Source organism: Bos mutus, chromosome 27 (assembly GCF_027580195.1).
Source record: "Bos mutus isolate GX-2022 chromosome 27, NWIPB_WYAK_1.1, whole genome shotgun sequence".
NCBI lineage: Eukaryota > Metazoa > Chordata > Mammalia > Artiodactyla > Bovidae > Bos > Bos mutus.
In genome coordinates this window covers 12527052-12536689 of record NC_091643.1, presented here as the reverse complement: position 1 = coordinate 12536689, position 9638 = coordinate 12527052, and positions in this window count along the sequence as shown.

The window sequence follows — 9638 nt, the reverse complement described above, 5'->3', positions numbered from 1 at the left end:
GTCAAGCAAATCTTCTCCTTGTCCCCAGCACGTGCCCAGATCATTTCAGCCTCTACTCATTCGCTCATGTCATCCCTTTGCCTGAAGTCCTCTATCCTGCTTGCCTCCTTCCCCAAACCCCAACACCCACGGGCGCTCAGTTCAGCCCCTTCCTCTACACAAATTTCTGTGGCTGCTCCAGCCCTCCCTGACTTCTCCCTCCTCTGAGCTCTGACTGCACCTACTTCTGGTATTAGACCATTTATCTTCACATAGAAACATTATGTGCGACTGACGTGTATTATTTCCCCAGCTTAGGACCACATCTTTTGCTGCTTTCCTCTCTCGAATAAGACTGTGCTTCACAGTAGAAGCAGCTGACTTGAGTGGCACAGCTGGCTGGTCAGCAGGCAGACAGAAAAGAGGAGGGTGTTCCAGGCAGAGGAAACTCAAAAGCAAAGACCTCACGGTGGGAATTGACATGATGAGTGTAAAGCTGTTACACCCACAGTTCTCAGCCCAACCGGAGATTTTAATCACCTGAAGGTATTTCCATGGGGGCACCCCATCCCAGACCAATGTTATCAATAAGAATATCAGAGAGGACTTCCCCGGTGGTCCAGTGGTTAAGAATCCACCTGCCAATGCAGGGGACACGGGTTTGATCCCTGGTCTGGGAAGAACCCACATGCCGCGGGGCAACTAAGCCCGTGTGCACAGCAATGACTGAGCCCACATGCCACAGCTACTGAAGTCTCAGCACTGAGAGCCTCTGCTCTACAGCAAGAGAAGCCACCGCAATGAGAAGCCCTCACACCACAGCGAAGAGCAGCCCCACTTGTCACAACCAGAGAAAGCCTGCAAGCAGCAACAAAGAGGACGCAGTGCAGCCAAAAACAAACAGGCAAAAAAAGTTTAATGTCACTTGTTTAGGGGGAAAAAGTATCAGGCAATGTGGCTTAGGCATCACTACTTTTTAAAGGCTCCCCAGTGATTCTAATATGTTCAGTTCAGTTCAGTCGCTCAGTCATGTCCGACTATTTGTGACCCCATGAATCGCAGCACGCCAGGCCTCCCTGTCCATCACCATCTCCCGGAGTTCACTCAAACCCACGTCCATCAAGTCGGTGATGCCATCCAGCCATCTCATCCTCTGTCGTCCCCTTCTCCTCCTGCCCCCAATCCCTCCCAGCAGCAGAGTCTTTTCCAATGAGTCAACTCTTCACATGAGGTGGCCAAAGTAATGGAGTTTAGGTAGAATTAAAAACAACCATATTATTAGGGGGAAAAAAAAGAAGGAAATAAAAGAAAGAGGAATGTAAAGAAAATTATGAAACAGACCTTAAAAACTGATCTTTTCCACTTTGTTCCATTTGGTAGTAGGCCATGGGAATTCATCTCTGTCACAGTAGTCTGGATGGATCAGCTGGGGACAGACGCTGCTATTCTCTGCTGTGGGCAGCACAGACGGTACCAGCTAACTGTGGGCCAGGCCAGGTCAATCTTTGCCCATGGGAGTCTGAAAAGTATGAGGAAACTAGAGGATCAATTCAGATCACTTGCAATTTTATGTTATAATTTCTCCCCATCCTGGGTTTTAGCATTCAGTTTCCTCTCTCTCGTGCCTGCCCATCCTAACAGCCAAAAGAAGTATTCAAAAAGTCAAGCTATCATTTCAGAAAGTCCTAGCTAATTCTTCACACCCTTCTCCTGTTGTTGTTCCATTGCCAAGTCACTGGGGGGCGGGGGCGGGGCAGGGACTCTTTGCCACCCCCTGGACTACAGCCCACCAGGCTCCTCTGCCCATGGGACTTCCCAAGCAAGAATATCAGCGTGGGTGGCCATTTCCTGCTCCAGAGGATCTTCCCCACCAAGGGATCGAACCTGCGTCTCCTGCTTGGCAGGGGGAATTCATTACCACTGAGCTACCAGGAAGCCCTCCTCTTCCTCTAGGTCCTTTGAAATGGAGTCAAAGTTGCACCGCCTGGCTCTAAAATGTCACGTGGCTCAAGCGTATTGAGGAGCAGGCCAGGAACTTTGCAGAGCTGGCGAGTCCTCACCTGGCCTGGCCCGTCACCTATCCCACCCAACTGGTCACTCCCGGTCCACTCCGCCGACCAGGCGACTCAGCTGCAATTCCCGCAAGCTGCCTTCAGGGGGCGCCGGGACAGACCCGCCCGGTCCTCCCACGCACAAACCATCACTGTCAACCAAGTCGCCTGTCGCCAAATGCCACGGTTCAGGACGAGGCTTGACCATACATGTGACTCTGGGAAAGGACACGGGGCTAACATTTAGAGCAGGGCGTAAAGGATTGAGATGAAAGCTTTTCCCGAGCGGAGATCTGCCTGGGGCGGGGGGAGGGGTGGATCGGAGGGTAAGGGGTGGGAAGACTAGAAAAGGAAAAGAAGGGGAAATAATGTTGGCACCTGGTGGCTGCAGGAGGGAGAGAAAGGGGGGTGCCAGGGAGAGCGAGGGGGTGTGGAAAGACGAGGCTGGAGCGCTGATGACAAGCTTTCCCCAACCCCACGCTCCTGCTGGCCAAGTTCCAGCCTGGATCCCAGGGGGCCGACCTGGGAGGGGTGGGGGGCGCCTCCCTACACCTCCTCGCTTCCTGGTCCCCGGGCAGGAATCTGCTCTGGCCGACCTGTGGCCTGTCCACGCGGAACCCGGCCCCTGGAAAAGTGGAGGGGGATGGACCAGCCCCCAGCAGCGAACCCCATATATACCAAGAGGTAACCTGAAACCCCAGAGCTGGGCCAGGGTGGGAGGAGGATGGAGGGGGGGCGGGATGAGGTTTTTCCACTTCCATTCGCAACTGTCAGGCGGGTGATTAATGACCAACAGGTTTGGAATCGCCTTTATTGCCAGATCAGTATTGTTGCCCGTGACAGCTAATGAGGTTGGACAGGCTTCTCCACACTGAGCTTTATGGGGCCCGGCTCCCTCCCCTGCAGAGCTCACAAGCCCTGCCAGCTTTTGTGCTCTGGAATGTTCCAGCCCCACCACCCCCACTTCATTCTTCCAACACCACCTCCCCACCACCTACCCCCCGCAAGTGTCCTGGAACCACCATCTCACCCAGAATCTGCCCCAGCCACAAAATGGGTACCAGGGGGTTCCCATCCCAGCCTGATCAGAGAGACCCAGCTGTTACACCCACCCCACTCCACCCCAGGAGCCCTCTCCCCACCCCTGCTGGAGCTGGAGCCCTGGGTGCTGGGGGAACTCAAGAAAGAAAGGAAGGGAAAGGAACAAAAGCAAACCTTTACTGAGCCGGGGAGATCCCCTGGAGGAGGGCATGGCAACCCACTCCAGTATTCTTGCCTGGAGAATCCCACGGACAGAGGAGCCTGGCAGGCTGCAGTCCACAGGGTCGCAAACGGTCGGACGGGACTGAGCAACTAAGTGCAGCACCACACGGCCCTTAGGTTGAAGACAAGAAGAGGCTTCTATACGCCTGCTATACAGACAGTCTGACCAGCGACCTTCACAAGCCATTCCCTGGACAGCTGTAAAACCCAAGAAGGGTGTTACATACTTAGCACTTGAGTCCAACAAATGTGCTGGGTGAGTCCAGCAAATGTGTTGGGGTGAGGATGGAGGAGTTAGAGAACTTAGGAAGTTTAATAACAGTTACTAATGATTTTTAGCCAACCACCATAAGCCTAGATACACAAAGCCTGTTTCGGTGCAGAAAGCAGCTTGGTCTGAGGTCCCCAGATCAGGAAATACTGGCTTTGTTTTCTGCTCTCCTTCAAATAATCTTTACCTTTGTGCTGGTTCACATCTTGATACGGTTAAGCACGTGTTTGCCTGGGGTTTAATATTTGAAGGAGTTGGAGCAATGTAATAAGCAAACAGCTTAAAAGGCCCAGAAAGACCCCCTCAGCTTAAAAATCTATTACTTTTCAATGTGATATAAATGTATTTTGCTTCTGCTCAGAGCAATTTCCGAGTTTACTCTTATTAAACCAGGAGACGGCTTAGCAGAGTTCCTGATTTATGAAACACATACTAGATTCATTAAAACCTTAAAAGATTTAATACATTTTATCAGGACATTAAATCTGGGCAGGCTTTTTAAATCAAATACCTGCCATATTTCATCCCCCACACCCTGCGCACTTACTCAAGAACACTAAAATGTGAACTGACAAACATCATGGGTGTTTCAGGCCTGACTTCTAAGTGGCATTAAAGTCCTCCCCTCCAAGATTTACAGCCCAGCCTCTCCCCATGTCTCATCTTCTGAAGAACAAGTGATCTCCCTCTTTGGAATTTCAGTAAGATGAGCTGAGATCTACATTCCAAGCATATACACCAGTAGTTCTGTGGGCTTCCCTGGTGGCTCAGTGGTAAAGAATCCGCATGCCAATGCAAGAGACACAGGTTCGATTCCTGGGTGGGGAAGATCCTCTAGAGAAGGAAATGGCACCCCACTCCAGTATTCTTGCCTGGGAAATCCCATGGACAGAGAAGCCTGGTCGGCTACAGTCCGTGGGTCTCAAAAGAGTCAGACACAACTTAGTGACTGAACACATGGATAAATATATGCAGAACAAATGCTATACAGTCTTTTTAAAAATTCCTAATATTATTATGGATTCAAAGATTCAAATGAAGGCACACCCCAGGCAAACCAAGCCAAGCCACACTTCAGGCCATCAGGCCTCCAGCATAGTTTCCCAGGTGGCTGACTCCTTTCTCAGCATTCCATCACTCCCAAAGCACTGTGGACATTGATCAAGCCGCCTCTCTGAAGACATCCTCCCCTTTGCCCTTTGTTTTTCCAGGAGTGAAATTAAAAGGCTGGATTAAAATCACAGGCAACAGTATATATGTCCATCAACAGCTGAGTGGCTAAAACAAACTGCTGTACAACTGTGCTGTGGAATATTATACAGCAATGAAAAGGGAATGACCTCTTGATCTAGTTAACAACCTAGATGACTCTCCAAGTAATTATTCTGGGTTTAAAAAAAAAAGCTAGACATCCCCCTCCCTCCAAAAGGAGTACATACAGCACGATTCCATACATACATAATTCTACAAACTAAGCTAGAATAACAAGGAGATGAGTTGGCTTGGGAATCAGGGGTCATGGAGAGGGCTGGGAGAGAAAGATTGCACAGGGCATGAGGAAACTGAGGGTGTGATGCATGCGTTCATTATCTTAACTGTCGTCATGGTTTTGCAAGTATGTATGGATGTCAGAACATCAAACTACATGTTTTATGTGCATTTTATTGTATGTCAATTATACCTCAATAACGCTGTAAAAACACAGTCACAAAATGATCTCTAGGGGACTTCCAACTCAATTTTGTTTTCGTGATTTCTCTTTGATCCTTTTACAGAACTCCCTTGAAGAAATGTCATTAGCCCCAAGCAAATATCCTTTTGTTGTCCCAAGACACCAGCCCTAGGTTTGCCAGCTGGAAAAGTTCTGAGTAGCCCTCGTAATAACTAAGGTTGCAGTTCTTCACTCCTTTTCCCCAACCAAAATCTTACTGGGATCAAATGTCCTAAAAGATGACCTCTATTCTCTGTTTAGAGCATTAGCTAAAGAAGAAAAATCAAAATTAAAAAAAAAAAACACTTTTTCCAGCAAGTTCCACTCTTGTGATATAGATGAACTGAAGCCAAAGATTTTCAGAGCTGCCTGGTCGCTCCAGGGCTAACGCAGTTATTGACGAAAAGGGCTCTAATATGGAAAGAAGGCGTCTCTTCCCTTGTTGGAGTGGCGCCTTCATCAACAATTAACTTGTTGGAGGACTAAACAGCTATCCAGAGATTGGGGGACGTGGATAGTTGAGGTGAGCTTGTTTTTTCAAAATCCTGCTTCAACTTCCAAAATGAACCAGCCCAACTTAAAGTTCCACAATATCTGACCACTGATCTACATTCCTGCAAAGTTACATCTGAAATAAACGTGGTAAGTGTGTATGTATGTGTTTTAAGTTGCATCATTATTTTCTAATTCATCTGCTCTAATGAAGAAATAGACTTGGGGTCGTTTGAATTTATGGGCTTCACTGGTGGCTCTGAAGGTAAAGAATCCACCTGCAATGAAGTAGACCCAGGTTGGATCCCTGGATCAGGAAGATCTCCTGAATGGCAACTGAAGGGAATGGCAACCGACCCCAGTATTCTTGCCAAGAGAATTCCATGGACAGAGGAGACTGGAGGGCTATAGTCCATGGGGTCGCCAAGAATCAGACACGACTGAGTGACTAACACTTTCACTTCATTTGAATCTGGCCTTGGCAACTTAAAAGCTTTGTGATTTGGACACTCCTTTAACTTCTCCAAGCTTCAACATCCTTCTCTAAAACAGAGTTGAACTCAAAGGGCTAAGCTGAAGACTATAAAATAGGAAAGGCACAGGGCCTGGTATGTGGAAAACATTCAGTCATGCTTCATGAAAACTGTATTGTAAACATTTATGGAGGTATCAGTTTGGAATCCCTTATCACTTCCTCTGTTAAGCCTTCATCTAGTTACAATTCAAAACCATAGACCTTAGAGCTCATCCTTCTCTCACTTTCCGTCATATTAATAATCTGAATCCAGGACTTCTCTGGTGGTCCAGTGGTTTAGAATCCACGCTTCCAATGCAGGGGATGCTAGTTCAATCCCTGGTGAGGGAAGTAAGATCCCATGTGCCTCAGGACAACTGAGCCCTCACTCCGAAACTACTGAGCTGCCAGCTGAAATGAAGGTCCCACATGCGGCTGCAACTAAGACCCAATGCAGGCAAATTAAAAATGTTTTAATTATAATAATAATCTGAATTCACAGACAAGAATGCATTAAGGAAAGTTCTTATTTAAACCAGCAAGAGCTAATGCTTATTGGACACTTAAAATGGGGCAAGGGTGGTTGTACATGCTTTTCTCGGTTTGTCATTTAATCCTCACAATAGTCCTGTAAAGCTAACCCCCATTTTACAGATGAAGAAACTGAGGCACAGATGAAGTCATTTTCCCAAGGTCCCAAAGCTAATAGGAGGCCGGGGAGAGGAGGGGGCGCAGGATTTAAATACACACAATTTCACCATGGAGTATCTGCACTTTGCCACTCCTCTATACTGCAAGTTTTTTTTTTTTTTTTAATGGATTTTTAAACACAGACCTACCTGTGGTTATGTTGGGTATAGAGTCATAAAAATCACAGGCCTCTTAAGGAGTTTTTGGAAATATTATGTCCCTCTCAGTCATGACTGACTCTTTGCAACCCCATAGACTGTAGCCCACCAGGCTCCCTTGTCCGTGGAATTCTCCAGACAAGAATACCGGAGTGAGTTTCCATGCCCTTCTCAGAAATATTAGGTCATCATTTAGTTACGGTTGTAGGCAGGGCCGTAAGTAAATAACCCAGACCTGGTAAAAGTCTCCTGAGAAAGAAACCCCACCACTTCCGTTCATAGATCATTCCAAAGTTTAGTCAGGAAATTCTTAAATGATAACTAATTTAACTCTCTTATCTGCAAGCTAAGTCCCATTCCTCCGGCTGATAAACCCCAGCATTTCCATTTCTCTTATTCATTCACTTAACTGTTAAGGAAACATTTGTTACATGTGAACTATTAACAATACTTTCATTAAGTATGTGGGGCCCAGTTCTATCACTGAACTTGGAGAGGAAACGCTCTTAAGTTCTGATAGGATCAATCAGGAAACTGGCCAAGCCTGTGTCCACCTGTGTGTGTTGAAGGTGCGGTTGCAGTGACAGGGTCGACAGGAGACCCTCACTTACGAGGTGGGCACGAGGATCCAGGCAGCCCACTTGTGGACTTAACATACAATGAAACCTCTCAACACAAACTCACCCAGCGCAATCCCCCAGGAGGTGGTGAGAGAGGAGGTTGGAAATGGGCCAGTCCCCAGCAGCCATGTCTGGAAAACCTACACTTTCCTTTTCCTGCGTCCTAAATCTGTCCAACACCCCCAGCTTGCCATCTTCCCTGTGTAAAATGCTTTCCAAGTACAGAAGACTGTAATTACGTGGACTCTCTCTTCCACGAACACAATAACTTCAGTGGCTAAATTAGAAAGGTCCCGGTGTGATGCTGTCGACCAGTGAAGGCTGCAGACTGGGAGACACGAGGTCTGGATGTTGGCTCTGGATCCACTGTGCTGCTGTCTGTTTTTACTCAGCACCGAAGTGACTGGGATGCTGAAGGAAGACCCTGTCTCCACCCTCAGGGAACTTATAATCTAGCTGGAAGATACAAGTACAAGACCCTGTGAGGAGCCAAGATCCCCTGGAGAAGGAAATGGCAACCCACTCCAATATTCTTGCCTGGAGAATCCCATGGACGGAGGAGCCTGGTGGGCTACAGTCCATGAGGTGGCAAAGAGTCGGACACGACTGAGCGACTTCACTTTCACTTTCTTTCACTTTCAAAGAGGAGTTAGCAGATGACACCACCCTTATGGCAGAAAGTGAAGAGGAACTAAAAAGCCTCTTGATGAAAGTGAAAGAGGAGAGTGAAAAAGTTGGCTTAAAGCTCAACATTCAGAAAACTAAGATCATGGCATCTGGTCCCATCTCTTCATGGCAAATAGATGAGGAAACAGTGTCAGACTTTATTTTGGGGGGCTCCAAAATCACTGCAGATGGTGATTGCAGCCATGAAATTAAAAGACGCTTACTCCTTGGAAGGAAAGTTATGACCAACCTGGACAGCATATTAAAAAGCAGAGATATTACTTTGCCAACAAAGGTCCGTCTAGTCAAGGCTATGGTTTTTCTAGTGGTCATGTATCGATGTGAGAGTTGGACTGTGAAGAAAGCTGAGTGCCGAAGAATTGATGCTTTTAAACTGTGGTGCTGGAGAAGACTCTTGAGAGTCCCTTGGACTGCAAGGAGATCTAACCAGTCCATCCTAAAGGAGACCAGTCCTGGGTGTTCATTGGAAGGACTGATGCTGAAGCTGAAACTCCAATACTTTGGCCACCTGATGCAAAGAACTGGCTCATTTGAAAAGACCTGATGCTGGGAAAGATTGAGGGCAGGAGGAGAAGGGGACGACAGAGGATGAGATGGTTAGATGGCATCACTGACTAAATGGACATGAGTTTGAGTAAACTCTGGGAATTAGCGATGGACAGGGAGGCCTGGCGTGCTGCAGTCCATGGGGTCACAAAGAGGTGGACACGACTGAGGACTGAACTGAACTGAACTGAAAGCCGACTATGATTCAGTTACCCTCGCACTTCATTCAACGTAGATTTTGTTCATAAAAAAATTGAGATAATTCCTGCTTAATCTACTTTACGGTGCTGTAGGGACCTCAGAAGCGAAAGCTCCTAGAAAAGCATAAAGGGCAGTTCACAGTAGGGACTGTTGATTAGCGACGTAATGGTGCTAATCTGCACATTTAAAGGATGTTTCATTCAGCGGTGCTACAGGTTAAGTGGAGCTGAGAGCTAGAACGGTTGCAATACTCTGGTAACCTGCTCCAGCGTTAAAAAAAAAAAAACAGGTTTGATCTAATGTGGAGGGGAGTCCGGAGCAGACTCCAAACTCAAATCCTTTGAAACTGACGTCTCTGTCTGAGCACCCACGGCCACTCCGCTGGTTCCCGGGGGTCACCCGAAAGTCTCACATCGGGGTCCCGAGAGCCCGGACCGAGCCGCGGGCGCCCCCTG